This window comes from Ranitomeya imitator, unplaced genomic scaffold (genome assembly GCF_032444005.1).
Source record: "Ranitomeya imitator isolate aRanImi1 unplaced genomic scaffold, aRanImi1.pri SCAFFOLD_1570, whole genome shotgun sequence".
NCBI lineage: Eukaryota > Metazoa > Chordata > Amphibia > Anura > Dendrobatidae > Ranitomeya > Ranitomeya imitator.
This window is the reverse complement of record NW_027194167.1, coordinates 24,869-31,230: the sequence shown is the minus strand read 5'-3', so window position 1 is coordinate 31,230 and position 6,362 is coordinate 24,869. Positions and strand designations below refer to the sequence as shown.

Sequence of the window (6,362 nt, the reverse complement as noted above, 5' to 3'; positions counted from 1 at the left end):
AGCCAAAAGGGTTTGCTGTAGACAGGGGCATTTAGATGAAATGTAATGATGAAGAGTATAAAACACAACCGTTTAGCAGAGGATGGTTTCGATCCATCGACCTCTGGGTTATGGCCCAGCACGCTTCCGCTGCGCCACTCTGCTTATGGTGGAGGATGCTCAGAGTTGAAGTCTAATTACTGCCTGCCTTCTGGTCTATGTCATGTAATTTATCAGCCATTTCTTATCTGTTGGCAACTAAATTATTCTTGGTGCTTTGCAAATGTTTGTTTGTTTTTGTTGAAAATCATGTCTCTGTGGCGCAATCGGTTAGCGCGTTCGGCTGTTAACCGAAAGGTTGGTGGTTCGAGTCCACCCAGGGACGTTGCACCCTTTTGCTTCAGTAGTAAGCTACAGTTGAAGAAGTTTTTGCATTTGTGCTAAGCATCTCCCTCAAGTAAAAGCCATTTTTGCTGACGATGTTTTGAATTCACGAGATAAACTGGAGAAAAACCTTCTGGATGAGATAGGATAAACAAAACTTCCTTCGAGCCGGAATTGAACCAGCGACCTAAGGATTGCTAATTTAGAGCTACAGTCCTCCGCTCTACCAGCTGAGCTATCGAAGGATTGTTGAAAGCCCACTAGGTTTGGCCATGGGTGCCACGAGCAGGTGTAAAAATGATTCATTCAACCCAGCGAAAAAGGAATTCAGCAGTAGTATTGGAGAATGCGGGCATCGATCCCGCTACCTCTCGCATGCTAAGCGAGCGCTCTACCACTTGAGCTAATCCCCCAAACCTGGCAAACATATCGTCAGTTTCACGTCACACCAGGTCACAATTTTCATATACAATCACACATGCCATTGCAAGCTTTTTTTTTTTTTTTTTTTAAGTGTGGATTCCATTTTTGCATACTGGAAGAACATTTAAGAGTCTACAACGTGATTGGTGCCCTACAAATACAGTTGGGCAACTTTCTAGCAACCCCTTTCTATGTACATGGAGAATCAAATTGGGGACAGTGAAAAAAAACTTGCATAGTTTGAAGAAAAAAGTTGCGATGTAGCACAATCCCAAAAGAGAACCATTGACCTTTTATGGCTTTGTTTGTTTATAGAAACTGCTGAGAGGTCGTGAAGGCCTTCTGGTCCTTTGGCACAAGTTGATCCAGGATTCAGGGTTTTGACCAGTAATTTTTGAGCCAAAACGCGTTTGCTTTTGACAGAAGCTACACCAACCAGCACAATACCAATGTTTACCTTGGCATTGCTTTTGTATTGCGGACTAACCCTACTAAGTTTCAAACAATAACTGATGAGCAGCAAATGGTTTAGATGAAGTGTTGAAAAAGCTAAGAACGCTTCTCTTCGTTTTTTTCTCCTTTTTGTGGTTGCTAAACTGTAAGAAAAGAGTAGAGCATGAGCTTGAACACAAAAACATTAAAAGAGAATAAACGCAACACCAATGGTGAAAAAAGCAAGCCATGCGTTGGCCGGGAATCGAACCCGGGTCAACTGCTTGGAAGGCAGCTATGCTCACCACTATACCACCAACGCTTACGTAAGCGCGCATTTTTTTTTACATTTTCTGCAATAACAGTAAACGTTCTAGCAAATCCTTTCTAAGTACATGGAGAATCAAACTGGGGGAGAGTGAAAAAAGTTGTGATGTAGCACAATCCCAAGGAGAACCATTGACCTTTTATGGTTTGTTTATAGAAAATTTTGAGACGTCGTAAAGGCCTTCTGGTCCTTTAGCGGCACGAGTTGAACTGGGATTCAGGGTTTTAACCAGTGTTTTTTTGAGCCAAAAGGGTTTGCTGTAGACAGGGGCATTTAGATGAAATGTAATGATGAAGAGTATAAAACACAACCGTTAGCAGAGGATGGTTTCGATCATCGACCTCTGGGTTATGGGCCCAGCACGCTTCCGCTGCGCCACTCTGCTTATGGTGGAGGATGCTCAGAGTTGAAGTCTAATTACTGCCTGCCTTCTGGTCTATGTCATGTAATTTATCAGCCATTTCTTATCTGTTGGCAACTAAATTATTCTTGGTGCTTTGCAAATGTTTGTTTGTTTTTGTTGAAAATCATGTCTCTGTGGCGCAATCGGTTAGCGCGTTCGGCTGTTAACCGAAAGGTTGGTGGTTCGAGTCCACCCAGGGACGTTGCACCCTTTTGCTTCAGTAGTAAGCTACAGTTGAAGAAGTTTTTGCATTTGTGCTAAGCATCTCCCTCAAGTAAAAGCCATTTTGCTGACGATGTTTTGAATTCACGAGATAAACTGGAGAAAAACCTTCTGGATGAGATAGGATAAACAAAACTTCCTTCGAGCCGGGAATTGAACCAGCGACCTAAGGATTGCTAATTTAGAGCTACAGTCCTCCGCTCTACCAGCTGAGCTATCGAAGGATTGTTGAAAGCCACTAGGTTTGGCCCATGGGTGCCACGAGCAGGTGGTAAAAATGATTCATTCAACCCAGCGAAAAGGAATTCAGCAGTAGTATTGGAGAATGCGGGCATCGATCCCGCTACCTCTCGCATGCTAAGCGAGCGCTCTACCACTTGAGCTAATCCCCCAAACCTGGCAAACATATCGTCAGTTTCACGTCACACCAGGTCACAATTTTCATATACAATCACACATGCCATTGCAAGCTTTTTTTTTTTTTTTTTTTTTTTTTTTTTAAGTGTGGATTCCATTTTTGCATACTGGAAGAACATTTAAGGAGTCTACAACGTGATTGGTGCCCTACAAATACAGTTGGGCAACTTTCTAGCAACCCCTTTCTATGTACATGGAGAATCAAATTGGGGACAGTGAAAAAAACTTGCATAGTTTGAAGAAAAAGTTGCGATGTAGCACAATCCAAAAGAGAACCATTGACCTTTTATGGCTTTGTTTGTTTATAGAAACTGCTGAGAGGTCGTGAAGGCCTTCTGGTCCTTTGGCACAAGTTGATCCAGGATTCAGGGTTTTGACCAGTAATTTTGAGCCAAAACGCGTTTGCTTTTGACAGAAGCTACACCAACCAGCACAATACCAATGTTTACCTTGCATTGCTTTTGTATTGCGGACTAACCTACTAAGTTTCAAACAATAACTGATGAGCAGCAAATGGTTTAGATGAAGTGTTGAAAAAGCTAAGAACGCTTCTCTTCGTTTTTTTCTCCTTTTTGTGTGGTTGCTAAACTGTAAGAAAAGAGTAGAGCAATGAAGCTTGAACACAAAACATTAAAAGAGAATAAACGCAACACCAATGGTGAAAAAGCAAGCATGCGTTGGCCGGGAATCGAACCCGGGTCAACTGCTTGGAAGGCAGCTATGCTCACCACTATACCACCAACGCTTACGTAAGCGCGCATTTTTTTTTTACATTTTCTGCAATAACAGTAAACGTTCTAGCAAATCCTTTCTAAGTACATGGAGAATCAAACTGGGGGAGAGTGAAAAAAGTTGTGATGTAGCACAATCCAAGGAGAACCATTGACCTTTTATGGTTGTTTATAGAAAATTTTGAGACGTCGTAAAGGCCTTCTGGTCCTTTAGCGGCACGAGTTGAACTGGGATTCAGGGTTTTAACCAGTGTTTTTTTGAGCCAAAAGGGTTTGCTGTAGACAGGGGCATTTAGATGAAATGTAATGATGAAGAGTATAAAACACAACCGTTTAGCAGAGGATGGTTTCGATCCATCGACCTCTGGGTTATGGGCCAGCACGCTTCCGCTGCGCCACTCTGCTTATGGTGGAGGATGCTCAGAGTTGAAGTCTAATTACTGCCTGCCTTCTGGTCTATGTCATGTAATTTATCAGCCATTTCTTATCTGTTGGCAACTAAATTATTCTTGGTGCTTTGCAAATGTTTGTTTGTTTTTGTTGAAAATCATGTCTCTGTGGCGCAATCGGTTAGCGCGTTCGGCTGTTAACCGAAAGGTTGGTGGTTCGAGTCCACCCAGGGACGTTGCACCCTTTTGCTTCAGTAGTAAGCTACAGTTGAAGAAGTTTTTGCATTTGTGCTAAGCATCTCCCTCAAGTAAAAGCCATTTTGCTGACGATGTTTTGAATTCACGAGATAAACTGGAGAAAAACCTTCTGGATGAGATAGGATAAACAAAACTTCCTTCGAGCCGGAATTGAACCAGCGACCTAAGGATTGCTAATTTAGAGCTACAGTCCTCCGCTCTACCAGCTGAGCTATCGAAGGATTGTTGAAAGCCCACTAGGTTTGGCCATGGGTGCCACGAGCAGGTGGTAAAAATGATTCATTCAACCCAGCGAAAAAGGAATTCAGCAGTAGTATTGGAGAATGCGGGCATCGATCCCGCTACCTCTCGCATGCTAAGCGAGCGCTCTACCACTTGAGCTAATCCCCCAAACCCTGGCAAACATATCGTCAGTTTCACGTCACACCAGGTCACAATTTTCATATACAATCACACATGCCATTGCAAGCTTTTTTTTTTTTTTTTAAGTGTGGATTCCATTTTTGCATACTGGAAGAACATTTAAGGAGTCTACAACGTGATTGGTGCCCTACAAATACAGTTGGGCAACTTTCTAGCAACCCCTTTCTATGTACATGGAGAATCAAATTGGGGACAGTGAAAAAAACTTGCATAGTTTGAAGAAAAAAGTTGCGATGTAGCACAATCCCAAAAGAGAACCATTGACCTTTTATGCTTTGTTTGTTTATAGAAACTGCTGAGAGGTCGTGAAGGCCTTCTGGTCCTTTGGCACAAGTTGATCCAGGATTCAGGGTTTTGACCAGTAATTTTTGAGCCAAAACGCGTTTGCTTTGACAGAAGCTACACCAACCAGCACAATACCAATGTTTACCTTGGCATTGCTTTTGTATTGCGGACTAACCCTACTAAGTTTCAAACAATAACTGATGAGCAGCAAATGGTTTAGATGAAGTGTTGAAAAAGCTAAGAACGCTTCTCTTCGTTTTTTTCTCCTTTTTGTGGTTGCTAAACTGTAAGAAAAGAGTAGAGCATGAGCTTGAACACAAAACATTAAAAGAGAATAAACGCAACACCAATGGTGAAAAAGCAAGCCATGCGTGGGCCGGGAATCGAACCCGGGTCAACTGCTTGGAAGGCAGCTATGCTCACCACTATACCACCAACGCTTACGTAAGCGCCGCATTTTTTTTTACATTTTCTGCAATAACAGTAAACGTTCTAGCAAATCCTTTCTAAGTACATGGAGAATCAAACTGGGGGAGAGTGAAAAAAGTTGTGATGTAGCACAATCCCAAGGAGAACCATTGACCTTTTATGGTTTGTTTATAGAAAATTTTGAGACGTCGTAAAGGCCTTCTGGTCCTTTAGCGGCACGAGTTGAACTGGGATTCAGGGTTTTAACCAGTGTTTTTTTTGAGCCAAAAGGGTTTGCTGTAGACAGGGGCATTTAGATGAAATGTAATGATGAAGAGTATAAAACACAACCGTTTAGCAGAGGATGGTTTCGATCCATCGACCTCTGGGTTATGGGCCCAGCACGCTTCCGCTGCGCCACTCTGCTTATGGTGGAGGATGCTCAGAGTTGAAGTCTAATTACTGCCTGCCTTCTGGTCTATGTCATGTAATTTATCAGCCATTTCTTATCTGTTGGCAACTAAATTATTCTTGGTGCTTTGCAAATGTTTTGTTTGTTTTTGTGAAAATCATGTCTCTGTGGCGCAATCGGTTAGCGCGTTCGGCTGTTAACCGAAAGGTTGGTGGTTCGAGTCCACCCAGGGACGTTGCACCCTTTTGCTTCAGTAGTAAGCTACAGTTGAAGAAGTTTTTGCATTTGTGCTAAGCATCTCCCTCAAGTAAAAGCCATTTTGCTGACGATGTTTTGAATTCACGAGATAAACTGGAGAAAAACCTTCTGATGAGATAGGATAAACAAAACTTCCTTCGAGCCGGAATTGAACCAGCGACCTAAGGATTGCTAATTTAGAGCTACAGTCCTCCGCTCTACCAGCTGAGCTATCGAAGGATTGTTGAAAGCCCACTAGGTTTGGCCATGGGTGCCACGAGCAGGTGGTAAAAATGATTCATTCAACCCAGCGAAAAAGGAATTCAGCAGTAGTATTGGAGAATGCGGGCATCGATCCCGCTACTTCTCGCATGCTAAGCGAGCGGCTCTACCACTTGAGCTAATCCCCCAAACCTGGCAAACATATCGTCAGTTTCACGTCACACCAGGTCACAATTTTCATATACAATCACACATGCCATTGCAAGCTTTTTTTTTTTTTTTAAGTGTGGATTCCATTTTTGCATACTGGAAGAACATTTAAGGAGTCTACAACGTGATTGGTGCCCTACAAATACAGTTGGGCAACTTTCTAGCAACCCCTTTCTATGTACATGGAGAATCAAATTGG

At 42.6% G+C, this 6,362-nt stretch overlaps 12 non-coding genes across 12 annotated transcripts; 4 read left to right on the top strand and 8 right to left on the bottom strand.

The window, feature by feature from the left end:
• The first annotated feature begins 290 nt into the window (after window positions 1-290).
• Window positions 291-364, top strand: TRNAN-GUU (transfer RNA asparagine (anticodon GUU)). The gene has a single exon. It is a non-coding gene; the product is annotated as a tRNA-Asn (tRNA).
• Window positions 365-522: 158 nt separating this feature from the next.
• On the bottom strand, window positions 523-608 carry TRNAY-GUA (transfer RNA tyrosine (anticodon GUA)). The gene is given in 2 exon segments: window positions 523-558; window positions 572-608. It is a non-coding gene; the product is annotated as a tRNA-Tyr (tRNA).
• Window positions 609-703: 95 nt separating this feature from the next.
• TRNAA-AGC (transfer RNA alanine (anticodon AGC)) lies at window positions 704-776 on the bottom strand. The gene has a single exon. It is a non-coding gene; the product is annotated as a tRNA-Ala (tRNA).
• Window positions 777-1,468: 692 nt separating this feature from the next.
• On the bottom strand, window positions 1,469-1,540 carry TRNAG-UCC (transfer RNA glycine (anticodon UCC)). Its single transcript has one exon. It is a non-coding gene; the product is annotated as a tRNA-Gly (tRNA).
• A 537-nt stretch (window positions 1,541-2,077) lies between these two features.
• Window positions 2,078-2,151, top strand: TRNAN-GUU (transfer RNA asparagine (anticodon GUU)). Its single transcript has one exon. It is a non-coding gene; the product is annotated as a tRNA-Asn (tRNA).
• A 339-nt stretch (window positions 2,152-2,490) lies between these two features.
• TRNAA-AGC (transfer RNA alanine (anticodon AGC)) lies at window positions 2,491-2,563 on the bottom strand. Its single transcript has one exon. It is a non-coding gene; the product is annotated as a tRNA-Ala (tRNA).
• A 698-nt stretch (window positions 2,564-3,261) lies between these two features.
• On the bottom strand, window positions 3,262-3,333 carry TRNAG-UCC (transfer RNA glycine (anticodon UCC)). Its single transcript has one exon. It is a non-coding gene; the product is annotated as a tRNA-Gly (tRNA).
• A 537-nt stretch (window positions 3,334-3,870) lies between these two features.
• TRNAN-GUU (transfer RNA asparagine (anticodon GUU)) lies at window positions 3,871-3,944 on the top strand. Its single transcript has one exon. It is a non-coding gene; the product is annotated as a tRNA-Asn (tRNA).
• A 157-nt stretch (window positions 3,945-4,101) lies between these two features.
• On the bottom strand, window positions 4,102-4,187 carry TRNAY-GUA (transfer RNA tyrosine (anticodon GUA)). Its single transcript is given in 2 exon segments — window positions 4,102-4,137; window positions 4,151-4,187. It is a non-coding gene; the product is annotated as a tRNA-Tyr (tRNA).
• A 96-nt stretch (window positions 4,188-4,283) lies between these two features.
• TRNAA-AGC (transfer RNA alanine (anticodon AGC)) lies at window positions 4,284-4,356 on the bottom strand. The gene has a single exon. It is a non-coding gene; the product is annotated as a tRNA-Ala (tRNA).
• Window positions 4,357-5,655: 1,299 nt separating this feature from the next.
• TRNAN-GUU (transfer RNA asparagine (anticodon GUU)) lies at window positions 5,656-5,729 on the top strand. The gene has a single exon. It is a non-coding gene; the product is annotated as a tRNA-Asn (tRNA).
• Window positions 5,730-5,885: 156 nt separating this feature from the next.
• Window positions 5,886-5,971, bottom strand: TRNAY-GUA (transfer RNA tyrosine (anticodon GUA)). Its single transcript is given in 2 exon segments — window positions 5,886-5,921; window positions 5,935-5,971. It is a non-coding gene; the product is annotated as a tRNA-Tyr (tRNA).
• Between the last annotated feature and the right edge of the window lie 391 nt (window positions 5,972-6,362).